The sequence below is a fragment of the Ambystoma mexicanum genome, chromosome 10, assembly GCF_040938575.1.
Source record: "Ambystoma mexicanum isolate Mex_15411 chromosome 10, UKY_AmexF1_1, whole genome shotgun sequence".
Taxonomy (NCBI): Eukaryota; Metazoa; Chordata; class Amphibia; order Caudata; family Ambystomatidae; genus Ambystoma; species Ambystoma mexicanum.
In genome coordinates, this window is record NC_090932.1 from 151853317 (window position 1) to 151880869 (window position 27553).

Sequence of the window (27553 nt, forward strand, 5' to 3'; positions counted from 1 at the left end):
GCCTAACTCTTCTTGAGAAGTCTGACTACTCAGCCACAGCTACCAGGTAAATCTGGGTGGTACAGACTGCTACCAATTGGGTTTACTGCCAACCACCTGTATTCTTAAATCTTTTGCAGCGGTTCCAGAGGGAACTGCACAGGTTTCTGCCTAACAACTGTGGCACCCCTCCTCACAACCACTCAGCTTGGCGACATGGTGCCTGAGTTCAGGTCTTTAGAACATCTTAGCCTGTATGCGGATAACATGCGTATTATCCAGGCAGCCAGAAAACCTTCGACTAGGTCCCAGTACAGAAGCAAATGGCTTAGGTGGTGTCATTGGTGTTCAAACAAGCAGTTGGACCCCAGGCGGGCTACGATTCACACAGTGTTGTCCTTTGTATCCTACTTAGCAGAGTCGGGAGTTCACGTTCTGTCATGTAGAACTTCTCTTTCGGCGGTTTCCGCCTACCTATCTACGGACCAATGTTCATACTCTCTGTCTAATCCATTGGTTAAGAGACATTTTGCAGGTTTGACACACCTTTATCCTCTGATTCGCAGTCCGCACCCCGCGTGGGATCTAAATGTGGTCCTGACGGCGTTGTGCCATAAGCCTTTCGAACCAATGGCCACGGTGGACCTCAAGCACCTGTCATGGAAGGTGTCCTTTTTGGTGGCCGTCACTTCGGCAAGACGCGTGAGTGAGCTCCTAGCTTTGTCGCTGGAACATCTCTTCTTGGCTTTTCACAAGGATAAGGTGGTCCTACGGACAAACCCTGCTTTCTTGCCGAAGGTGGTTTCTGAATTCCATCTAAACCAGTCTATTTCCCTGCCGGTCTTTTTCCCGAACCCTGCTTCAGAGGCAGAAAGGGTTCTACACTGTCTGGATGTTAGAATTGCTCGTAAGTTCTATCTTGATAGAACTTCCGAATTTAGGAGCTCTTCTCAACTTTTTGTCACCTTTGGTACTACACAAGGTAAGCAGGCCTCTAAGGGGACCATCTCCCGATGGATCGCTGCCTGCATTACGGAGTCTTACGCCGTTCAAGGGCTGAAGCCTCCTAAAGGTATTCATGCACACCTGGTGCGGGGCAAGGCAGCCGCAGTTGCCTTTCAGAAATATGTCCCCTGGGAGACCATCACAAAGGCAGCTACTTGGGCCTCCCCATCGGCTTTTTGTAAACATTATTGTCTAGACCTGAGTTCAAGAGCTGATGCTCAGTTTGGTCAGGCTGTGCTGAAGAACCTGTTTCAGTAAGGGTTTTTTTCCATTCACCCATAGTTCCTGCAAGGAGTGCTTGAGAATCTCCCATAAGTATGGAGGAAAGGGGACGGGACGTAGGAGTATAACAAGGTTACTCACCGTAGTGACCACCTTACTCCTAGTCCATAGTCCCCTTTCCTCCATATGCCCGCCCGCCGTCCCCTCTAATAAGGTTCCTCTGTTATTGCTAACAGGTCTCTGACCTGGTGATAGAAAAGGACTGATGGGCGATGCGCGGGCGGAGCCAAGATGGGCGGGGTTACGGCCGCGTGCCGGTCCCCGCGTAGAAAGAGAGGAAGGACTAAAACATTTTTGGATGCTTTTACAAAGCACTCCGGTCCCGTCCCACAGAACGGAGGAATGTCCCATAAGTATGGAGGAAAGGGGACTATGGACTAGGAGTAAGGTGGTCACTACGGTGAGTAACCTGGTTATTTCGCTAGGTCTTCGTGGAATGAGGTGAGGATGTGTGGGAAGTTTGCTGCGTACATATCTCCCATGTTTCTCGTCAAGTTGATTCCCAGATAACGCAGGGTAGGCCCTCTGAACTGCAGACCGAGCTGTAAGAATTTGTCGGATTTCTCTGGAGTCAGTGTCTAACAGGTACAATATAGATTTGAATCTATTAACTTTGTAGCCTGTAAGTGTTCCATACGCTTCTATCGGGCGCATCGCTCTTGGTATTGATGTCAAGGGTTTGGTTATGTGGAGCAGGAGGTCATCGGCATAGAGAGCAACTTTGTATTCCTTTCCATCTACCTGAAAACCCTCTACCTGGGGATCGGCTCTAAGTGTTATTGTGAGTGGTTTAAGAGAGAGAGCGAACAATATTGCTGAAAGGGGGCAACCCTGTCTAGTGCCCCTACCTAGCTTAAACCATCTTGAATATTCCGAGTTGACCGCAACAGATGCCTGAGGAGGGATGCATAAACTCCCCGCCGAAAAATTGGGCCAAACCCCACTTTACGTAGTACTGCCTCCAAGAAATCCCATTCTACTCTATCGAACGCTTTCTCAGCGTCGATGGACAGAAGTGAGGGGTCAGACGCCAGCTTCTTGGATTCATGTATTAAGTGGAGGGTCTTACAAATCGTATCCTCTCCCTGCCTACCCAGAATGAACCCCACCTGGTCAGAGTGCACTAGGAAGGGCATGTGGATCTCTAATCTGGCTGCCAAGATACGAGTGTATATTTTGGCATCGATATTAAGGAGGGAGATGGGGCGATACGACCCACACAACTTAGGATCCTTGCCCTCTTTAGGGATCACCAATATGAGTGCTTGTGAAAACGATTCTGGGGCCACTCCAATTTTCGAAAATATCATTGAACAACTCAACCATGAATGGGAGAAGGGAGGGTCAGAAGGTTTTATAGAACCCAGCCGTATATCCATAATTTCCGGGCAATCTGCCCATCGGGAGTCGCTTGATCGCACTTTCCACCTCATCTAAAGTTATATGGGATTCCAGCCCCTGTGCCTTGTCCTGTGAGAGTATGGGTATATTTATCCCTCTCATGTATTCATCAATCTCTGCTTGTCCCTGCGCCCTTTCGGATCTATAAAGATTTTCGTACAAGCCGGCGAAAGCCTCTGGGATGTCGTGAGGTATCCCCGATTGGGGGACACCGCTTTCCTGCACTTCCGCAACCCATCTTTCAGCTCGTTGTCCTCGTAGCCTTGCCACAAGGAGAGCATCAGCTTTAATGCCTTTCTCAAAATGTTTCTGTTTTAGGAACTGGAGTTTGCGCGTGATCAACCCTTCTTCTGTCAGAGTTCTTCCCTTTTCTGAATCGCCTCTGCAATGCTTTCCACCCGTTTCACCTCCTGGGTCTGTGCTGCAATATCTAGCTGTGTAATTTCACGTCTCAATTTGTTCTCAATCGGGGCCCGTTCTCTCTTCTTGTCAGCTCCCTCCCTCATTAGGATACCCCGCCATGTTGATTTCCCCGTCTCCCACACCATTCTCTTTGAAACCTCCCCTGTGTCGTTCACCTTAAAATATTCTTTAATCTCCTCTGCCATGGGGGTCATTAAATACACGGTCTTTCCATAGCGTTTCATTGCAACGCCATTTCGTGTTTCTATGTGGTAGCACAAGAAGACTCATTTTGGTAGTGACCATATCGTGGTCGGACCAAGAAATCGGTATTATCTCAGAGGTTGTTGTACCTTCACACAAGCCTGTGCAGAGGTAAATATAATCCATTCTGGTGAACGTGGAGTGTGGTACCGAATAGAAAGTGTATCCTGTTTGAGGGGGATGGGAGTGTCTCCAGATGTCACATGTCCATACAATTTCAACATCTCTAACACCTCAGCACAGCCACAGTTCGTTGGTGCAGATGCTGCTGGATTGCCGGCCCGTCTATCAAGGTCAGGGTCTAACCATATGTTGAAGTCCCCACCCAAGATGATTTGTCCCGCTGCTTCCAACATGATTTTTTTGGGATCACCTGTTGTAAATAGTGGAACTCGCCAGCGTTGGGGGCATAAAGTGTTGCAAGAGTAAGGGTGGTGTTACGTATCCTACCAACCAATAGAATGGTTCATTCCTCTACATCAGACCATGTCTTGATGACTTCAAAGTTCAGTCCCTTCCTCAAGATTATCCCCACTCCCACCTTATGGGAGTGGGGATAATCTTCAATGTTCGATCCCACCCTTGAATATAGGACCCTGCATTCGTCAGCTCTTGTGTACTTAGTTTCCTGTAGGAAAAGTACATCCAAATTAGCTCTCTTGAACTCTCTAGTGACCAGTGAGCATTTGATGGGGGAACCGAGTCCCTTTTAAGTGTGCCAGCCCTTAAGTATCCAGATCTATCCGTTGTGGAGTCTGCCATTATGTAAATCTGTATTGTCCTTCCGCTCATACATTGAACCTGTACCATATATGTCAACTTTGCCTGTATCATCGTAAGAACTTGTAATTTTTTCCCCGTCCCCTCTTCCGCCTTTCCCTCTCCTCTCCCCCCAAACAGCATCTGATCCGGCTGGGTTATCTTCACCCAGTTGATTCCAGACCACCAGTGAGCACCGTATTCTTCCCGGTCCCATCTCAGAATACCAATGCTAACATTGAGCCCCTACTGTCCCTCCCCCCCCCTTATGTTACCACCGGAGCATCAATTAATCACATGTTCATCGTCGCGCACCGCATGGAAACTGTTCATCTGCAGCGGATGTGTGCTCTGCCGGTTTTAGATCCCCTACAGGCCAAAAGTTTCAGTGTTCCATATCTGGTGACGTGTTCATCCTTCTGAATTTCCTAGATCCCGGTATTGCATCGTCCTCCTGATCTCCCAGCAGGTTGGCTATGCACGTGCGAATGTCTTTCTGATTTCAGTTTGATCGTGTTGCCTCCCTATTCGAAGGTGAGTGAGAAAGGGTAGCCCCAGCAATATCATATACCCTTCTCTTTCAGCCATCTTGTAAGTGGGAGGCATTTCCTTCTCATGGCCAGTGTGAGAGGGTACAAGTCTTGGTAAATGGAGAGGTTTGCAGCCTCCAGAGAGATCTGCAGGACGTGTCTGGCCTTCTCAAGGACTCTGGCCTTGTCGGCGTAGTTGTGGAACCGGGCCAAAATTGTTCTCCGACCACCAGCAGCTCCCCACGCTCTGTGAATGTGGTAAATTTTAGGTTTGTCAACTGATTCATCTTCAAATACAAGTTTCACAAGTGTATGTAGTTTTCTATTCAGGTCTACCTCGGTCTCCCCAGCTATCTTCCGGCATGCCTAAAATGCGTATATTATTGCAACGCTCACGATTCTCCAAGTCATCGACTTTCAAGTGAAACTACTCTTCCCTGGCTTCGATTTCTGCAATCCTCAGACCCATTTGAGTTTAAAGTGTGTCAAGTGAGGTCTGATCATTTTCTACTTCGTCCAACCTCTCTTCCAGTTTGTCGATTCTCAGCGTTATTTTGTCCACCTTTCCGCCTATATCAGCTCTCATGCTCTTCATTTCGTTAAGCAAGTCAGCTACATCGGCCTTATTTGCTGCTGCTTCCGCTCCTGTTGCTGCCATCGTTGAGATCAGTGAGGGGGAGGAGCTGGTTTGTTGAGAAGAAAAACTGTTTGGTGCAAGCTTTGCTATTATGTCCATGTGGTCTTGATTCTCTGTGTTTCAATGGGAGGAGCCCTGCGTAATTCGTAGGAAACTCTTGAGAGTCCAACGTGCACTTCGTGTTTGTGGAAGAAGAGGGCACACGCCCCAGTAATGGGGGCCCAACCTTCTTAATCGTGCCCAGTGGGTGTCTCAGACGGTGAGGAGAGTCACCTCTTTATATTGGCACTATTCAGATACTAGGAGGCAGCTTGTCACGTGGTCCACTCGACCTATCCCACTATCGCAGTATTAGCCACCTCTTATTAGCCAAGATCAGTGATTTGTACAAATAGCGCCACCATTTACGGGTTTCTGGCTGCTGAAACAACAATGTTTTGAGGTGGACACCCGTCTGGTTGGGCAGAGGCCAAGTTATTTGTTCAAAAGATGTTTTAGGAGCTGGTACAAGGCCGTTTGCAGTACTAAGGTATGCTTCCCCGAATCAGGGGGCTAATTCATACCACTGTATCGTTGGACTGGCCGGTATCCAATCTCTATGGTTGGGCGGGTCTATTTGTACTACTCAAGGGCGGGGAGGTAGACTTGGATCGAGGGCGGTGTTCACTCTTCCTTGTGGCTTGGAGGGGTCAGAAGAGTTCCTTGTATGCTGGGAGATTGCCTATGGCAGAGGTCTCCATTATTACAGGATTCACCCACTGATGTCGGGGCTATATTCCCACTCAGGACCTCTCCCGCATCCGTGACCTCAATAAAATGTAGGATCACTATCCGTGGCCTTGAGAGTCTGTGAAGGGTTCAGGTGCACCCCAGAAGGATTCCAGGAATACGTCATGTGCCAAGAATCACACAGCTTCTGGGAGGGGTGGTTTCCGTCTGATCCACTTTCTGGTACCTGCTTTGTAGTTTATTATGGATTCTCGCTTCACTTCTCCTTTTTTAAATGTTTTTATTTATTTTTATTTCCTTGGAGTCCTTTGAGGACTGTCACGTTCTGAGGAGCAGCTACTGCCCGCAGTCTTCACCTGTTGTGCGGAGTCTGCCCTTGGTTTATCAGCCGCCTCCGGCCGCTTCACTGTCCTAAGGGGCGTGTGCTTGGTGGTTAAGTGTGGTTGTAACGGCACTCCAAGTGGCGTCTAGCCCGTGTTGTTCCTGTAGCAAGAGCGCATCAGTCTCAATTGATGGCCGTTGCGTTGGGGGTAGAGGGTGGCTGTCCTTCACTGCCTGCTTCACCACCCAGTCTGGGCACCCCAGAATTGAGTCTCTTAGCACGCAATACACATTCAAATATTATCTTCTGACTTGTAGTCTTGCTGAGTCGTATTGTGGGGAGCCTGTGCCCACGTGATGTTGCGTGGGATGATTCAACTGGAGGTCGGCTCGATGTAGGGCAATGGTCGGGATCTGTGTCCCTCTGAAGGAAGTGATCTAAGGGGAGCGAGGGCACTGACGACCGCACCGGTCCACATTCCACCTAGCGATTGTTCGAATCATCAAGAGGTGCCGGAGGCCTGTGGGCACTCAGTCCTGGGTGGAATCTCAAGTGGGGGCGCTGGATTCGTCTAACAGCCGCCGGTGTGGAGCGCGAAGCACATAGCGGGGGAGAGGAGAACAGTCCCACTGATCTCGTCAGTGAAGTCTCAGTGTCTCGTCTGTCACCGCTGTATCTGGGGTGTCCTTCGATGTGTTCACCGTGGGTTTGCAGGCCGTCTCCACTACTGTGATCAGTAGGAGCCGGACGCCGGAGCACTTAATGTCATTGATGGGACGGTGTTGCCACCTGCGTCCAGAGCACTTCTCAGCGTTGCCGGCAAATGATTCCAAGCAGTGTTGGCATCGGCAGTCGTAGGGAGCCGGACACTCAGGCTCTCGTCTTATGTCCTGTGGGATCCGAGCTGGCACTGCAAGGCTTCCCTCTTCACCACGATTTTCGAATGATCCTACCTCGAGTCGTTGGGTGTCCTGCCGCACGTCGGGGATTTCATGCAGTGCAGGCCCGTTGCTTCATGCGCAGCAGGCGCGGTCAAATCAGTATCCGTCGTGTTCTCAGCGATTCCTCACTCGATTTGAATCCGGTTTTTCCCCAGCATGTCGGGATCACCATCTGCTATCAGATCCACCTGAATTCGCTAACGGGGGGTCCTACGGCGGGGGCTCAGTCTGCTTTTTAGGACTTCTAGACAGAGCTCACACAGAGGCAATGTCTATCTGTGCGCCCCCCGGTGGCTCTCAGTAGTTTATTTTCTAGGGTACTCCTGAATGAAAGCCCACATTCTGTTTGGTGTCACCTGCATTTTGCATAATCTGTTCTGCACCCTTTTTTGTGAAACAGTTACACAACTACCTTTCATTCACAGTAAATATTTGGACTCAAAAAAGGAATTATTAGAGTTAAAAGCAGCAGCGATTGGTCATATTGGTTTGTGATAGCTGTCGCTCTCAACAGTAGTGAACAAATAGCACAGCAACCTGCTCAGTGCCCAACCTCATAGATATAACGAGCACATGAGAAGGCCCACACCCAAAGGCAGAAGTAGGTGTGCATATTCACAAGGCCTTTGTTCAGCATTCTTGACTCCCTGCTCATCTCGTACACCAACTGTGCGGATGACACGCAGGTGCTCATTCCACTCTTGGAGACTATGAGGCTGATACCAAAACACTCACTACCATTTACTCCACTATCCAATCCTGGATGGCAGACAATTGGTTCTGCCTCAATAGTGAAAAAACTGAATTCCTACTCATAGGGTCACCCACCACACTCAGCAACCTTGGTGAACAGCACCTATCCTTCACTATTGATAATATCCCCATCAAGGTCTCAGAGTCTACCTGGATTCCAACCTTACCATGGACAGACAGGTTAATGCAATCTCATCCTCATCTGCCTATTACTCCAAAGTCCTTAGTGCAGCCAGACCCTACCTATCATGCCAGAACTGCCTCATAATTGCCAGGGCAATAATTGTCTTAAGGCTGGATTACTGCAATGCTCTCCTCCTAGGGACATCTTGCAAAAATGTGGCCAAACTCCAGCTGGTCCAAAACAACGCCCTTAGGGCAGCTACAGGAACCTCCAGGAAAGATCACATATCCGAAGTTAGAAGGCAGGCCCATTGGCTCCCTGTCAAAGAGAGGATTGTGTTCAAAACCCTGGCCATCATGCACAAGTGCATCCATGAGCTCGCTCCCCCATGCCTTGCTCAGAGAATCACTAAGCACACCGCCACTAGACCCCTCAGGAAGTGCTATTCCAACATGATCGTCACGCCCAAAACTCGAAAAGCCCGCGCTGGAGGATCTAGCTTCCCTACCCTGGCAGCCACCCACTGGAATGCACTTCCCTTTCATCTAAGAATGATAGACTCTCCCCAAGCGTTCCAGAAAGCCATCAAAACCAAACTCTTTATCTAAAGACATAATGTCTTCATGCAGGATGTATACCTAACCACTGCTTATATGCTTTTGCCTGTAACCCTGCTCTTCTCTGTATCGCACACTGTCTATGCCTTCTGTAACTGAGACTTCTGATCGCCTGTAACCTTAATCAAAAGTCCTTACATAATCCTGTAACAGCGCCTCGATGCTCACAGGGTGCAAGTGCACTTAACAAATGCAAATAAATACAATAAAATATGGGCCATGGGAAGAATAGAGGGAGGACACAGACACTTGAGCTGGATAAACAAAAAACTGATATGAGCCCTATACCACTTTCTGATCTCTGTCTTTCCCTTTCCTCAATCATCTTTTCACCTCTCAGATTATCTACTTGATAGGAATATACCAGAAACATTTGTTATAAAATTTCAACTTACTTTTTTTTTTGTAGTACTCCATGTCTGAAGAAACCATTCCTGAAAATAAGGGCCCAGAGCTTCAGGTAGCAGTGTTTGCTCACATGGCAGAGAACAGGTGTAAAAAACAATGCTGACCTGCTATTTCTGTGGCAGCCTTAAGCCTGGGTTTAATTTGCTCAGTTTTAACTTCATCAGGTGTGAGTGTCACAGCTGACTGACGTTCTGGCATATCAGATGGAGCCAACCATCTTTGATTCGGCCCATCACAATCGACCCAAGAGCATGGAGTTGCAGCTAGATCTCTGAACTCTTGTGCTTCTTTCATTCGGGGGATTGAAGTGCATGTTGATCTTTGCTCCCATTCCTGAAACCTTTTGACTGCCTCATAATGTATCCTCCTCTAGAATTGCCACAGCCACCAGGGATGGAGATGGTAAGTGCCAAAGCACCTCTGAGTAAACCCTTGGCAGATCGTTCTGATACATTAACTGTGGGTTTGCCAGTTTAAGACCCAGGTATTCAACAATGGTATTTACTCTTGGGGGTTTTAGAACTGAATGTGAGAAGTAGTCCTCGTTTCAATCAGTGTCTGAAGAAATTTAATAAGCAATTTTTCTGATGCTTGTGAATCTGCTTATTCACATGCTGTGCATATAGTCTGAAATCTAGTGGTAATTACGGAGTATTGCATCTTGTCTTTCAAGGATTGAAAGGGGACGTCGACATGGGCAGGCTTGTAACACTATCCCTAACGTAACGTTTAGTATACCCAAGGTCCTTCACGCATCGAGGTCCCTTAGATTGTCTTTTTCCACCCAGCTAGCTGGTCACCTTATGCAGAAAAATTGCTAATAAATATCGTTGTCCACGACCTCCGTTCGTTTAATATTCGTCACCTTCACCGATGACTACTTAACAGCCAACGCCGAAAGACTGTGGAAGACAAGTCCAGACTTTGACGGCTGGAGCTCTGGTCGACGCTGTCGACCGCGTGGCCTTGGCCCTCCGGCCAGACCCACACAGTAGGGAGAGTGGGGTCTGGTGCTCTTTCTTTTCAGGAATGCATTTCCTTCTTCCCTCTCTTTTTCTTTCTGGTTTTGCTCTCGCTATAAACCTGAGCTATGGACAGGACACCTTTTAAAATTTTGCCCTTCTTGCAAAGGCAAGTATCCCTGGAAAGACGCACACCAGAGGTGTAATAAGTTTCTACCTCGAGATCACTGCAGGTGTCCTGTCGGTCTTGCAAGCTTTTACGTCCTAAGATGATAAAAGAACGGTGGGTAAAACGATGGGTGGCCTATGCCATGATGCAGGCCGAGGGTAGCTCCCCCACAGGCGCAGAGAGTGGCGAAAGTGAGCAACAGCCGTGGCTCCGACACAGAGGTCATTGTCCTATCTTCGGAGCAGCCACACTCCCGAGTCGTCTGTCCCCAGCAGGCAGGCCACTGGTTCTGCTATGGGGAGTGTACACTCCAGCGACAGGGACGCACACACTACACACAAAGGAAAGCACACAACCACCAGGGCCTTCTCGATGGACTCGACGGAACGGACAAAGACGCCAACGGGTACGCCGCTATCTTCGACGGAACCCACCGATCCACAGGATCGGCAGCCCTCCTGCAAACATCTAGGCGGCATGCGTCTGGGCACAGGCGCCAGCACCAAAGTTCATAAGAGCGCTGAGTTGCCTCATAAGAGCGTGCCGGCACTTAAGGTTTCGGCCATGTCGAGAACCGCGACGAAGCCGCTAGGGCCGTCCAAATCCCTTCCAGACACACCAGAAATCTGCAAGAGTCTTGCAATCATCATCTCGGCAGCAAATAGGCCCAAGGACATGTCGAAGGACACATCCAGACGACGAGACGGTCAGGAAGAATATTCTGATGGTTCCCAGCTCTTTTCCCTTCCCCCTCCAGACGCCTCTGAGTCATCCTTATGGACCAGGGACAGGTTTGAGGGGTACATGAATGGAAGACCTCTATCCTATGTCTAAATTTCAAAGGACCTCCAGCCACTCTCCTCATGAGGAGGTGTTTGATCTCACAGAACCAGAGGAGACTCCTCAGGACCCTTATGATCAGGGTGAGGATCTCTTTGAAGAAACTATAGACCACTCACCAGATTGGGGTGATGATCAACCTGTTGGTGAAGCACCATGGCTGTCACCGACCAATACCCCTGACCCAGACACATTATGCATGGATCCTCCCGCATCTCTCCCTATGAGACGGGCATCTCCCATAGATGAACAGATGGCATTCAATGCTATCCTGAAAAAAGCGGCAGAACACTGCCAGGTTGCCACGCAAGAGGCGGTGTAAGACACCGACTTCGTGGAGGATATTTTGAAACAGAAACCACCTTCAAGCCAGGCAACACCTCTTTTAAACTTCATCAAAAGTGTATGATATGATAGGTTATTAATAACGTGCTTTATACCCTCAGGTTTCTAAGTGCTGACCCGGGGTTCGAACCTGTGTTGCTCGTGTCGTCTTGCTTCCATGGCGCGCACATTGCCGCTGAGCTATCCTCCCGAGACAAAGGTCAGGAAGAATCGCCCCTTCTTTGCTCACTTCATCGCAAACGAGGGAAGTTAATCCATGGGTCGAAGATTTTTTCATCCCTCGCCTACAGACCCACTCTACATCTGGGGACATGCCACTACAGATTCCCTCGGGGTAACAATCACTATGAAAAGAGCGGGGGTACCCTTGTCCATGGCGGAGGCACTGCCGGACAAGGACTGCAAGAAGTTGTGTGTCCTGGGGAAGCGCATCACAACAGCAGCAGCCTATTCCACCAGGATAGCCAATAATACCACACTGTTGGCTAGTTACGGCGATGCCCAGTAGAATCTACTCCAGGAAGGCCTGCAGGAAATCCCAGAGCCAACACGATCACGCCTTCTGGCGGTTGTTTCGGAGGGGGGCAGGTGAATCAAAACATTTTTTAAAACACCCTGGATGCTGCAGAGACAGCAGGAAGAACACTAGCCCAATGTACCTTGTTGAAAAGGCATGCATGGTTAAAGAATTCGGGGTTCAAACCGGGAACACAGGCGTCCCTCATTAACAAACCGGTAGAAGAATCTAACCTGTTTGGAAAGGGGCTGGATGAGGCTTTAGAGATTGTGAATAAAGAACATGAGACCTTGAAGTCACTAAATCGGATAACTCAGAGACCCTATCAGCAGCTAATTTCACAGACAATGTTTACCACATTCCCCCTACAATCAGTACGGAACGGGAAATACATGGTCCTCAGGACAGGGGGCAGCTGCCTCTAACTTATATCGGCCAAGGGGACAGCGCTGTGGCAAAGGTAGGGGTAGAAGCACCACCTATAGAGGCTCCCCAACCTCAAATAAAAAATGACTTACCGATCCGGGTCCCCTCCCATGCAACTCCGGTCGGGGAACGGATAACATCATTCTTCCACGCATGGGAGGGAATTGCCATAGACCAGTGGGTGCTCAAGACCACCACCCAGGGTTACTGTATCGAATTCAGCTGACCACCTCGATACCGGCCACCAACATCCAGGCGAATGTCGCCAGAACATCTGAAGATCCTACTACAAGAGGTCAAGATCCTGCAAGAAAAGGGCACGATCAAAGTCGTCCCTGTTCTACAGGTAAACAAGGGTATTTATTCAGTGTACTTCTTGTACCCAAAAAGGATTTCACCATGCGCCCTGTGCTAGACTTGCGCCCAGTGAATAAATTTGTCTAACCACCAATGTTTCGTATGACAACACTGCAAGAGGTAATCCCTCTACTAAAGCAGGGGAATTACACGGCAACATTGGACATGAAAGATTTATACTTTCATATTTCAATGCTGCCAGCGCACACAAAATACTTAAGGATCAAGATAGAGGACACACATTGTCAGTTCAAGGTTCTTCCCTTCGGCATTGCCTCAGCCCCAAGGGTATTTACAAAGGTGCTGGTGGTAGTAGCGGCTTACCTGCGCAGGCAGTCCATCCCAGTCTATCCTTACTTCGACGACTTGCTAATAACAGGGGATTCGCACGGAACATGCGTATCAAACACTCAAAAGACGGTAGATGTACTCTTCGGTCTTGGATTCTCAATAACCGAGAAGTCCAGTCTAGACCCCAGCCAAGTCAAACAATTTCTGGGAGCTCTAATTAGGACAAAAGCTGGCCTCGTCTTCCCCTCCAATGAGATGGTTCAAAACATGCTGTTCCACATCCCTCACTATGTAGCCAGTCGCGAGGTGACTTTACGCAAGGTCATGCGACTGTTGGGGATGATGACTTCCTGCATTTACTTAATCCCACACGCACGTTTGCTCGTGGAACCCATGCAAGAGTGCCTCAACAGCCAATGGTGTCAGGCCAGCGGACAATGGGACCATTTAGTGGTCGTCTCGGCAGACCTCGTTCTCTCTCTACAGTGGTGGTCGAGGGAAAACCTCTTGAAGGGGAAGACCTTCACCATCCCCGCAGTAGAAGCCACTCACACTACAGACGCATCTCTGACGGGCAGGGGGGGTGCTCACCTGCTTCATTGCACAGCGTTTGGTCCCCAGCAGTAGCGTCCAACCACATAAACCTGTTAGAAGTGTTGGCGGTGTTCAAAGCCCTAAAAGCTTTTCAGACACAACTTCAGGGGAAGAAAGTACTGATCCTTACGGACAGCACCACTGCCATGTATTACCTGAACAAACAGGGGGGTACACACTCTCCATGGCTATCCAAACTGTCCCATAACATTTGGAAGTGGGCTCTCAAACACGGGTTGTTCCTCCTGTCTCAACACGTTCCAGGGGAACTGAATCTTCTGGCAGACGTGCTCAGCAGAGACTTGCCTCTACCCACAGAGTACGAATGGCAGCTACACGAAGACATCGTCTCCAACGTCTTCGCAGAATGGGGCTTCCCGGAGATCGACTTGTTTGCAACTCTGGAGAATTTCTTTTTTTCACAAAATTACGCCTCAAGATACCCCTAGAACTGCTCCAAGGGAAACGGTCACTGGATAACATGGTCAGGGAAATTTGTCTACGCTTTTCCCTGAATCCCCTACTCAACAAGATAGTGCACAAGATGCACCAGGAACCAGTCACAATGATTCTGGTGGCCCCCATGTGGATCTGCCAACCCTGGTTCTCGCATCTAATGGCGATATCAATCTCTCCTCCGATGAAATTACCTTGCCTATTCAACATGCTTTCACAAGACAAGGGGGAGACACTCCATCCTTGCCCGCAAACTCTCAATTTAGCGGCCTGGCTCCTGAGGTCATAGAGTTCGGGCACCTCCAACTTCCTCAGAGATGTATGGCTATTCTTAAGGAGGCAAGAAAGCCTAACACCAGACATTGCTACTCCAATAAGTTGAAACGCTCCATCATCTGGTGCCGTTCTAAGAGCATCAATCCCATCGACTGCTCTCCTACCCACATTGTATTATACCTGACTCATCTACTGGACTCGGGTCTGGTTTTGAATTCACTGAAAGTCCACCTGGCTGTGCTTTCAGCATACACTACGTTCCAAAAGGAGTCGTGGTGGAAGATCCTAGTCATCAAAGCTTTTATGGAAGGGATTAAAAGACTTCATCCCCTATTTCAAACCCGGGCCCTGGGTCGGGCCTAAATGTGGTATTAACTAGACTAATGGGATCTCCCTTTGAACCTATGCATAAGGCTAGCCTTAAGGCTCTCACTTACAAGACTGCCTTCCTACTGGCAGCCACGAGTCAGGGAATTACAGGCCCTTTCAGTTCAGGACCCATTTGTTACAATTCACAAAGATAAGGTGGCTTTGCGCAGTCACCCTAGGTTTGCGCATAAATTCATTTCAAAGTTCCATGTGAACCAATCAATAGAACTGGCCACCATTTTCCAGAACCCCACTAACATGGCGGAAAAGAGCCAACACACACTTGATGTCTGTTGAGCGGTCATATATTATCTCGAAAAACGAGACCACTAAGAAAGGCACATCAGTTTTTTGTTTCAATGGCAGCTGGTCGAGAAGGAGATCCTGTCTCTAAGTCAGCCATCTCAAAGTGGATTGTATATTGCATCACACTCTTGCCAAGAGAGATCTGCCCTTCAAGTCTAGAGCACACTCTACTCGGGGCACTGAGGCTTCCATAGCATTCATTGCAAATGTTCCTCTCAAATCCATTTGCAAAGCAGCAACCTGGAGTTCTGTACACACCTTTACAAAACACTGCTGCCTAGAAACTCACTCTAGGTCCTATTCTCAGGTGGGACAAGCAGTACTAAGACATCTTTTTACTACTGTTCCTTCTCACACTCCACCTCCAACTCTGGGTACTGCTTGCTAGTCTATGCACAGCATGTGACTCTAAACTGATTCACAAGTATCAGAAGACATGCATTACTCGTCGTAATAGCATTTCTAATGATTGTATCTGCTTAGATTCACATGCGCCCACCCTTCCTCCCTGCTAGGAGTAGAATCAACATGGACATCTTACTACCTTCTCTCTATCTGTACTCACTCACAGTAGTCATAAGGCTCCCTCTGGGCAGAAAAAACACAACCAGACGGACCTCGACGCGTGAAGATTCTTGAGTACACTACACGTCACGTTAGGGATAGTGTTACAATCACGCTCATGTCGACGTCCCCTTTTCGATCCTCGAAAGACCAGATGCAATACTCGGCGATTACCACTAGATGTCAGACTATATAAACACCTCGCTTCTGTAGAGAACAAAACCGACGTGTTGAATATCTCAGCTAAATATAAAGAAGAGATCTTACTTACCAAACATGAGACTTACAACAGAATTAATCAAGCTAGCTCCAGTACTGAAGAACTCTTGTTATCCTTCGGGTAATGGAGGCTCCCATCCCCAACTGATACTTGCCTAAAGGATAAACTCTGGTGTACCAACATCCAGAATGCGCTCACTAACAAAATTGCCACCCTCCAAAACAAAATTGCTGACAAAAGATTGAACTTACCCAACATAGGTACCCCCCTCAGAACCCAAGAGCTTCCCACTAAATCTCATCAGTGCTTCAAATTCCCCAAAGTCTCTATCCCTGAGGTACAAAAAATCATTGCCTCCCTCAAACCTTCAAGATGCCAAGGAGATGGCTGCTCTGCTCAAATAATTAAAATGCCGTCAGAGACCTGGCGCCCTTCATCTCAAAATGAATCAATGCCTCTTTCTTATCTGGCACCTTACTTAGCAACCTAAATGAGTCATTGGTCCTCCCTCTCCTAAAAAAAACAATCCTTGGACCCTACTATCCCCACTAATTATAGGCCAATCACAACGGTCGCGTTCTTACTGAAGATACTAAATAGGGTTGCATACATGAAGATCCAGGATTAATTGGAGACCAATCATCTTTTAGGGACTCGACAATCTGGTTTTAGGCCTCAACATGGCACCGAAACAGCGTTGATCGGTCTAAAGACCCAGATCGACAAACTCAAAGACAAGGGGAAAACTGCATTGCTACTACTTTTGGACCTATCGGCCGTTTTTGATTTGGTCGACCACAAAGTGTTATGCAATCACCTTGCCACACGAGCCCATTTCTCTCAGGACGCAAGGCATGGATCTAATCATTTCTAAATAACAGGACCATGAGAGTTTTCTCCCCTTCGGCAGCATCCAACCCGATCCCAATAACACGTGGAGTTCCCCAAGGTTCCTGTGTGTCACTGACAATGTACAACCTCTTCACAAAGCCTCTGTTCGATGATCTAGAGCATCTGGGTGTCACCTTCACTAATTATGCAGATGACGCCCAGATCCTCTTACGGGAAACTATGACACTGATGTAGTGCTAGTGAATAAAATGTATCTAATCATTCAGACAATGATGGCCACCCATGGCCTCTGCCTGAATGATGATAAAACAGAGCTCCTGATTCTAGGCTCCCCAGCCAATTTGAAGAAACTTAGCAATAACTATGCCTCCTTTAACATTGACGGGAACAACATAAAAGTGGCAAGAGGTGAAAACCCTAGGCTTTTACCTCGACTCGCAAACTATGCAAACAAGTCAACGCCACGGCCTAGGCAACAGCATATACTTGTAAGATGATACGGGCCTGAAAACCCCTTCTCTCTAAAGAGAGCTGCCTTATCCTAGCCAGAGACCTCATCATGTCAAAATTGGATTATTGCAACACACTCTACTTAAGTGCAACTAAGTATGTTGTGAATAAACTCCACATTTTTGCAAAATAATGCACTAAGGACTGCTTTGAGTATATCAAGGAGAGACATATCTCTGAGGCAAGGAGACAGCATAAATGGCTCTCCATTAAGGACAGGATCCAGTTTAAAACCATGTCTCTAACTTATAAATGTCTTAATCATGCTGCCACACTATACCTAACGGAAGAATTTGTCATAAGATCCTCCTTGCGTGTCACCAGGTCGGCAACTCTTCTTGCCTGGTAGTTCCCAGGTACAAACTAAAATAAACCGGGGGCGATAAGTTTCCCAGTTATGACACACTTCGACCCGCCCAAAAAACGAACCTGTCCTCTAACTTTAGGAGAAATTCTATAACATGGCTAAATGAGAAAAACAAATGACTAGGTTAGGATAGCACTTCTTCCAATGTCAAATGCTGTATTATGTTTCTCTGTGTTGTTCATGATGTACTCACTGAACTGTTATTGACAGTCTTCTTGTGTTGTACTTTGAATGCACTGCTTGTAATGGTTGATTATGCTATCTTGTAACCTCTTGCAATGCGCCCTGATACCCCTGAGTTCGGTGGGCTATATAAATCAATAATACAAGTAGATACAATCAGCAGAAATGCTATTACGGTGAGTAATGCATGCCATAATTGTGTGATTTTGGGTTAAAGGATGCATTTTTCAGCACTCGTTTTGTGAAAGTGTATAAAAATCTATACAAAATCCAATACATGTCACTTAGCCGACCGTAGTAGAAGAGCATTATCAAACTCCTTTTCATGATGTCTTTACCCACAATATATTTCTGTATTTTGCCTGCATAAGGAGACCTTTTCATGGTGAGTATGCCCAATAATACCAGATTTATACTATAAAAAGACAAGTCAATGCTGACTGTAACACTACATGGCGATATTCCCACATAAGAATACACAGGTTGGCTTTGCAAATAATACCACTGTAAGAAAACCTCCCATGCTGGCTGCAGCAATGTTAGGGGAGTTTTCCTAAAGTACACCTGGAGGTGAGACTTCATAAATCTATCCCTTGGTATACAGGCCCCCAACCCTTAGTATAAGTCTGTGCTACCCAATGGTTTGGTAGAATGGCAAAGCAGCCTGGCGTATCTTATGAGGAGGATGTGAGATCGAAGTCAGTACAGGGAACCCAGTAAATGCATTAGTTCAAAGAAATACTTACACACTTGAAGTTATAGTAAAATATACATGCATTTTATATACACAGGGCAAGTTAAGTAAATACTATTTTAGACTAACCAACACATAATCGAAAACAATAGCAATACTTTTTCAGGTTTGGTTCATTAGGGTAGGCATAGCCTACACCAATCACTGGGGCCCATCTGGCTTTAAAAGCGGGTCCAGCCCCTATTTTGGGCAGATAATCTGAAGACTTTGCAAGGAGTAACAAGAACAACTCATTTGGACCCTGGCTGAAGGTACAGTCTGCCTTACAGTTTCCACCAGTGAAGGAAGGCCAGGATTTCCAAACAGGGAAGCCACATCCCTCCCCTAAACATCTCCCAGGGAACAGAGGGAGACCTGTCTGAAGGAGGCCTGGCGACCAACATCTGCTGCTGTCCTGGATAAGCCCTCTCTTGCTATTGATCTTCAGCAGTCCTGCAAGGGAGCTGCAACCTGTGGAGTGGAGGGAACATCCATTCCTGACATCTGCGTGGTACCCTGCGAAGAAGAGCTGTTGGAAGTGTCCCGGGACCATCCTCTGGCTGACCAGCTTTGAGTGTGGGCTACCGTGCTGCTGATGTCGCCAATACGCAGTGAGGCCTGGAACTTGGGGAATCCTCGGCTTGTCCTGCAAGGCTTACCTCAGCGAAATGTTAGTCCTCGCGTCAAGGGGATCCCTGATAAGAGGGGACAGTCACACCATGACAAGTGAGTCCCTTGTCATTGCTGTGCTGCCGTGACCACCATCTGAAACAGCTTACCTGAGTTGAGTCCAGTCCTGAGAGGGGTCCTGCATCGTGTTGTTCTGCATTCTTTATCCAAGAGTCCTTGCACCAGCTAAAGACACCGACCAGAGATCTGCTCGAACCTGCAACCCCTGCAAATCAAGGACTGAGGCTGACAGCGGGACAAACAACTTCACACCTTCCATTGACCTGCCAAGTCGTGTGAAGAATCAGAGTACAGGGGGCGAGTTACAGTGGTTTTTACCTGCCCCTAAACACCCTTTAAAAGTTTTGATAACTTGGGTTCCAAGATGGCCACCAGTAGGAGAGCACCAGGATCGATGCTCTCCTGAACCTCCAGACCATAAATTCTATCTAAAGAGCAATAACGCCCTCCCCAGGCGTTGGACGTGCCCGTCTAGGTGGGGGATATTGCTTCTCTCTTCCAGCCAAGGAAAAGCATGCTGTTCGACACTGAGGCACACCGACGCGGCCTTCAGGCGGTGGACCCGCCCTTGAATACGGCTGAGCCCAGAAAAGAAAATAGGCGTCCTCAGAGCCTGGACCCAGTGGGAAGACCCAAAAAGTGAAGCAGCGGAGGAGAGCTCTTGGGAACTGCCAGGTGAGTGTTGAGAAACCCAAGGCCCCCAAGGTGTGGTGCCCGCCGAAGGCACAGAAGATGGAAAACGAAGAACCAAGAAGGGTACAGTGAGCGAGCCTCCAAACCCACTGGGAGTGAAGGAGCAGAAGGGAACCGCTAGCGGCCAGTTTTCACCCCGCCTACACTCTCAGAAAACCGACGCGATAAGCGGGAGTCGGAGAGGAGGAGCACGCAGTAGAAGAGGCCGTGGAAGAGGCCTCCAAACGATAAGGCTATCGCCAGGGAAGAAAGGGCTAACTATGCCCCCTTCAGGGCCCCGGAATGACAGAGGGTGACCTCCCAAGACTGGAACGGCTTGGTCTAGCAGCAAGACAGGGAAAGGTTGCCAGAACCCATATAAGGCAGCACCAACACCAAAACGGTCTTGCCCCATTAGGGAGAATTCTCATAAATGTGCTAATTCCCTTCTACCTTAGAGACCCCCAGCACTTTTTGCTGGACTTTAGGACTTTTAATTTCTAACCTAGAAAGAGTGAGACCTTTTCCTTACTGTCTCATGTATTTTTCTGTGATTTGGACTCTGTTTCTTTTGACTTTGGAGTCTGACAAACTCCATAGGCATCCTCTTTTTACATTGTGTCACACAGTACCTTCAGTGCAGGGAAGTCTCTTAGATTTTCTAAAGGTTTAAATACCTTCTCTTAGTGAAACTACTGTTTCCAAGAGCAGTGACCTGACTTTACTTGCATTTTGTAACTTTCTAGACCCAGCACACACTACCTTACAATAGGGTGCTGGAGGGGTTACTTAGTAACCCCTTTGTCTAGTTTCTCATGTAACATTTTTATGTTACCCTTTCTACAGTTAATGGCTGGTGGCAGTGGTTTACTTTTTCCTACCACTGTGTTTTTACTGCGGGCTGCAATTGCAGCTGCAGTAAAGCACCGTTTCGTCAAAATGGCCCCAGTCTTCTTTTTTCGCCATTTCTTGTTGGAAAGGTCCTTTTTGAGATTTACTCTGCTCGCCAAACAGGTTTGGTCCCTTTTGTTCTTTGTATTTGGTGGGTCACTGGTGAAGCCTGCCTCTGGCTCCAGCGTGCCTGGCAGGGGCAGGAAGTACGGGAGGTGCCCAAAACTCCCTGTGCTTAATCCCCTTGGTTACAGGAATGCACCCAAAGGTGACTGGCCGGCTGGCTGTCCTTGGAGGACAACCATCTTGCTGTGTGATTGGGAGAAACCTGCATAAAAAGCAAGGCTTTTGGCTTGGAAAGCAGAGTCGACCACTGGATGAAGGAATCTGAAGAAGAACTTGGAAGAGGCGCTTGCTCCAACTCCTGGACCATTGGTTTGCCCGGTGAAGCCCTGCTGCATTGCTGAAGTTCCGAAATCGCCTCGACTAGAGAAGCCCTGCAACACACGACTTCTCCCCTTGTGTTGGTGGGACCAATCGACCGCAAAGAGAACTTGTCTGGACATTCTCTCGGAGCTGGCTGTACTTCCATTGCTGCTGCAGGAACCGATTGCCAGGGAGAGGCACACCAGAACCGAGGGCATTGTTTATAAGTCGGACCTGAGCTACTGGAAGATCCTCCAAACTCCCATGAAGCAGGACTGACCAAGCCTGAGCCACCTCAACAGAGTGATGGACCACAGATGTGGGGAAAGTCCATAAAGGTATCCGAGAACCGCGGTGGTGCTATTTGCGAGAGTCGCAAGGAGCTGAAACCGCAAATTGCATCTGATCTGAAGTTTGCCCATTGCTGCCGCCGACATTCAATTCGTAGTGCAGGAGTCCCCAGCCATCCTCCCTCTTGTCCCCACGACTGATGCCTAGGAACAAGGGATCTGCAGACCTACACTGGAACAGAAGCCAGCTGGAAACAATTTCTTCAAACCACTGTACTGGTACTGTAAAACAAAGGGGTTGCTTAAGTCATGTGTGTATCCTTGCTAGCTCTCAGTTGAGACTTGTCTTGGTTGCGTTTGTAGAGTTTCTTGCAGCTTTACCTCTCACAAGCCGCCCAGCATGTGCGCTACAGTGATTTCATATTCTACAAAGATTTCTAAAACATTTAAAACATTGTGCACTACTTTTTACCTACCTGCAAGAAGTGTTTCAGCTCACCTAGACTTTTGCTGAACAAACATTGGCTGTCCTGGCTCCCCGAAAGGCTCTTCTTGCCGCTGAATTTGTGCTTTAACTATCGCTCAACAAAAGTCACACATTAGATAACTTGTGTACCTGGGAAAGGGTTAATTTACTTTGCATTGGAGGGTTCAAAAAGTACTTGCCTGCGGAAGAATATTTCTTAACCATTGTTTTATTCCCTCATCGTTTCCTTTTGACACTAATCTCAGTATTGCTCTAAATGTACCAGTGATGCATCAATGTCCAGTGTCTTAGTTATTTAAGTCACCTCAGGGTGTATGAAGTGATTGTGCCATCCCAAATGGATATCTACTGATTTATTGAAACTGAGTGTGTGTAGTTTAGAAGTATATTATTGTGTTACATATTTTGCTCCCTTCTAAAGAAGGCGTATTCAACTGACTGCTAAATTAATAAATAATTGTTTAATCAAGAAACCTTGAGTGTAAGTGTTTATTTGGATACTTGTCACTGTGAATCTGTGTAATAACCCTAAAGCTTACATTGACCCCCCTTGAGATAAGCCTGGCTGCTCAGTCACTGTACCAACTACCAACTCTACCAACATACCAAAGGTTGGGTTAACTATTGTCAAGAGGACAAGGCAGGTGCAGTCTCTCACAGGGTACTGCATACAATCTTGCCTAACACCCCCCGGGACCTCGTACATGAATGGCGCATTGGAAGGTTCAGTACTGACTCACATCAGCCAAGGGGGCGAAGGGAAAGGAAGCGCTCCCCCTAAAGGGGCGTCACTGTGGGGAAATAAAGTCCCAGGACACTTCACAAATCACTCCCTATGAACAAGGCCCACGCATGCCTATCTCCAGAACTGTAAACTGGAACTCGTCGGCCCCTCGGCACAAGGATTGATTTTTGATTTTATAGGAATTACCGTGGGAATGACCTAACCCATATTGAAGGAAGGGGGCACGGAAACGCTCCTGGTTGGAAACGAACATTGTACTGGAGAGGGAAGGCTAATCCAAGAGGAAGGGCGGCAATTGAAAATGTCCAAAAGCAGGGGAAAGGAACCTCCAGCCCCATCCAAGGGGCCCAGGAAACCCTCACAGAGCAACCTTCAGAGGATGTGGAGTAAAGACGTTAGCTCCTTTCTGGGACTGCAACAGGCCAGGATCAAACAGAGCAAGGAGGATCCCAACAGAAGAAGGCCAAGACCAAAATGTGACCCAGTCACTTCTTAAGCAATATTTCAGTGACATCGGGGACAGAATTGCAGACACTGTTCAGAATCAAATTACTATAATGAGAGATCTGGCGGCAGCGCTCCAGGAGATAAAGCGGGATGTGAATAAAATGGAGGAAAGGGAAGACATTAATGAAAAAGCAATACAAGAACTGACAGAGGACTCAAGGAAGTCAGATACTTGGGTTGAATAATTGGCAAACGCGCCCCACAACCTTGAGCTCCAGACTGAAGACCTAGAAAACAGGTTGAGATTGAAAATTCAACTCAAATCCCTACCAGAGGAAGTCCTAGACAAAGACCTCAAAACCGTGCTTAAGGGCATTTTTGTGGACTTATTAGATGCAGAGGAAAAGCCAGAAGTGAGGATCGACAGAATCCACAGATTGGGGCCCCAAAGATCAGAACCGGGGCACAGCTAGAGACGTCCTGGCAGCCCTGCAAGACTTAAAAATGAAGGAGCAGATCCTCCAAACAGCAAAGAGGGCAAACAAATAACCTACAATGGGACCAAACTACTGCTTTTCCAAGACCTATCCCAGGTAACTGTCCAGAAGAAGACAAATGTCTCCGGTCCTGAGGGTACTTCGAGACAAGGACATTCCCGTTCGGTATGGTGTTCGAGTGGCAAGGAAACCATATCAAATTGCCTCCTATAAAGGAGCAAGAATTCTGGGAATCGAGGAAGAGGACCAAGACTTAAGGGACCCCAAGCAAGAGCTCAGACCACACTCAATAGTTGGGAATGGTCAGTGGTGAAACCAAAGAGCACCAAGAAGGGGGGGGGGGATATCCGCCTCAATTGAAAGGTACGGCCTTATGCAAAGAACATGATTGGAGGTCACGTCCGGCAAAGGACAGAATTTCTCAAAACTGACAAGGGGTATAAAAGGATATCTGATCAGCAAGCCTAGGGAGGGCGAACAACAGAGCTGACACAGGATGTCCCGAGGGGATGGGGGATGGGGCATGGGGGAGATAGAGGTGGAATCTGGAATGGGTTGGGGAGAAACTGCTGAGGTGCAAGTTGGGTCAGGTATGCGGCTCAATTCCTGAGAAGACGATTCTGGAGTAGGGGGTGGGGGGCAGGTGAGCTAGAGGCCGGTTGAGCCCTCTCAGTGAAGGGGAGGAAGAGGGGGAGCAGGGGGAAAGTGGGGGAGCGGAAAGGGCGTGGGAAGTCCGAACTTGATCTGGTGAGAAGGTACAATAATCGAGGGAACACCTATGACAATGGATAACTATAACAAGCTGAACATTATATCCCTGTATATTAATGGTTTAAACTCCCCTCTGAGGAAAAAATTTGACTGATGCATTCGGAGAGAGGGGCTGGACATTATCCCATTACAAGAGACCCATGTACAGCCCCGGGACAGAGATAGACTAAGATTGCAAGGTTTTTGCCAAATTTACCAATCCACTGAAAAGAACAAGAAAGGGGGAGTGCTGGTTGCCCTCTGGAATAACCTCGACCGCATAGTTACTGACACATAAAGGGACGCCCAGGGGAGCTACTTGGCCTTGAACCGGAAGGGGAGGCCTACAAGATAGGTACCATTTATGCACCAAACACGGGTCAAGATGCCATCATTAAAAATTCCTTGGTCAAACTCGAGAGATTTGCAAAGGGACACATAATTGTGACAGAGGATTTTAATATGGCTTGGGATCCAGAAAAGGATAGGTCCACAAAAACCCAGGGAGCACAGTGGAAACCCTCAAAAGAGTTGGTAGAGAAAGTGGAGAGGCTGGGGGACATGTGGAGGGAAAACAAAGGGTTTACATTCTTTTTGCATGTCCATCGATCATCATCAAGAATAGACTGTGTTGGTCATCCCGGACATTCCTGGGACAGGTAGCGGCTATAGAGGTGGGGGAAATAACCTTATCAGACCACGCTCCCCCGACACTGAAAATCACTATGAGACCAGGCCCACTAGGACTCGGGGAAATGGAGGTACCCGGTATCCCTATTCAAGGATGAAACCCTAAAGAAAGAGTTGAAAGAAGCGACCGGGAGCTTCTTTGGGGATAACAAACCTGAGTACATATCCTTGCAGGCGTGGTGGGACATCTTTAAGGTTATGATTAGGGAAGAATTATTGCGACCAAGGCCTGTAGGGATATAGAACTGAGGCTAGTTAAAAAAGACCTGGAAGAAAAATTAAAGAAGGTAATGGCCAGGATGGGAGTGGGAGCGAGTGGCGAAACAAGAAGGTAATATAGAGCTATAAAAGGCCAATTGGAAATATTATAGGCAAAAGTGGCGGACTTCTGTTCTTCATTAAAATCACATTAAAGCAAACAAATCAGACAAGCTATTGGCTAGGATGCTGAGAAGGCAACAACTATACTACAACTATGGGTGGAAGAGGGTGGGGGTTCCAGTATGGATACTAACATCACCCGAGAATTTTCCAGGTTTTACACTGTTAGTGAGAATTCTCAGAAATGTGCTGATTCCTCTCTTATAGACCCCAAGCAACTTTGCTGGATTTTGAGGACTTGAATTTTTTACCTGGTGAGAGTGAGACCCCTTTTTCCCACTCTCTCATGTATTTTAATGTGATTTTGATCTCTGTATGTCTTCTGGTTGTGTAGTCTGACAAACTCCATAGGCATCATAACAGTGCAGTGGCACAAGATTTTCCCAAGGTTTAAATACCTTCTCTGGGATAAACTACTGTTCCCCAGAGCAGTAAAGTGAAATTGACTTTACTTACATTTGTAACTTTCTAGACTCAGCACACACTATCTTACAATAGGGTGCTGTTGGGGTTACTTAGTAGCCCCCTTGTCTAGCTTCTCATGTAACATTTTTATGTTACTCTTTCCTCGATAAATGGCTGGTGGCAGTGGTTTACTTTTTACTACCATTTTGTGTTTTTACCACAGGCTGCATTCGCAGCCACGGTAAAGCACCCATGGGTGCCATTTTTGGCAAAATGGCCCTGGTCGTCTTTTTTCGCCATTTCTTTGTGGAAAAGTCCTTCTTGAGATTTACTCTGCGCGTCAAACAAGGTGTGGTCCCTTTGTTCATTTTGCCTTTGGAGGGATTCCCGAATGAAGCCTGCCTTTTGCTGCAGGGTGTCTGGCAGGGGCAGGAAGCGAGGGAGGAGCCAGAAACTCCCTGTGCTTAGTCTCATAGGAGACAGGAATGCACTCTGTGGTGATTGGACGTCTGGCTCTCCGGCAAGGACAGCCACCCTGCTCGGTGACTGACGGCTAAGTTGGAATGAATGGGAGAAACCTGCATAAAAGCCAAGGCTTTTTGGCTTGGAATGCAGTCCACCACTGGATGAAGGAATCCGAAGAAGAACTTGAAGAGGACGCCTGCTGCAACTCCTGGACCGTTGGTTAGCCTGGTGACGCCCTGCTGCTGTGCTGAAACTCCAAATTTGCATCGACGGAGAAGCCCCTACAGGCGGGACCAATCAACTCCAAAGTAAGCCACCTGGACATTCTCTCGGAGCTGGTTGAAATTCCACTGCAGTTGCTGCTGAAACGGAATAGCCAGGGAGAGGAACACCAGATCCTCCGGACTCCCAGGAAGCAGGACTGACCGAGCCTGAGCCCCCTCAAGAGTGCGGGACCCCAGATACAAGGAAAGCCCATTTCGACAGCCAGGAACCGCAGTGTTGCTATTTGCAGTAGACGCAAGGAGCTGAAACACCGAAGTGCCACTTGTTTGAAGATTGCTGGTTGCGAGCGGTGACCGTCCCATTGTAGTACAGGAGTCCCCAGACGGCCTCCCTCTTATCCCTTGTTGTGCTACCTTTCTTGTCCTTGTTGGAGACTTGTCTCAGTTGCTCTTGTAGCGTTGCTTGCAGCTTCTCTACCTCACAAGCCTAATCAGCTGGTGGCCCTACTTTGATTTCTTCGATTCTGGAAAGACTCTTTAAACATTGTGAAATACTTTCTACTTACCTGCAAGAAGTGCTTCAGTTCACCTTAACTTTTGCTAACTTAATATTGGCTGGTCTGGCTCCCTGAATGACTCTTCTCTCTCTTGCCTATGTGTTTTGCCTTCCTTCCAGGAAAGGGTTAACTGACTTTGCAGTGGGGTGTTATTTTGAAAGTACTTACATACTTAAGGACAACTGTGTGAATACTTGGTTTATTCTGAACTTTCTTTTCTTTGACACTCCCCTCGGATTTTCTAAATGCAACAGTGATATGTTCATGTCAACAGCACCCTAGCTATTAAAGTCAATTTAGGGTGTAGGTAGTGCCTGTATGCCATCACAAATGGGTAATTGCTGATTTAGAAAACTGAGACCCTGTGACTGAAGGGAGGGTTCACTAATTTAATGAATTCTACTGTATTATTTGATCAGACTTTGAATGTGATAAACCTACTTTCC

At 47.7% G+C, this 27553-nt stretch overlaps 1 protein-coding gene across 2 annotated transcripts in view; it reads left to right on the plus strand.

Annotated features, from left to right (window-relative positions):
* TET3 (tet methylcytosine dioxygenase 3) overlaps positions 1-27553 on the plus strand; it is a 1124040-nt gene that overhangs the window by 739875 nt on the left and 356612 nt on the right. The gene's annotated exons all lie outside the window — the stretch shown is intronic.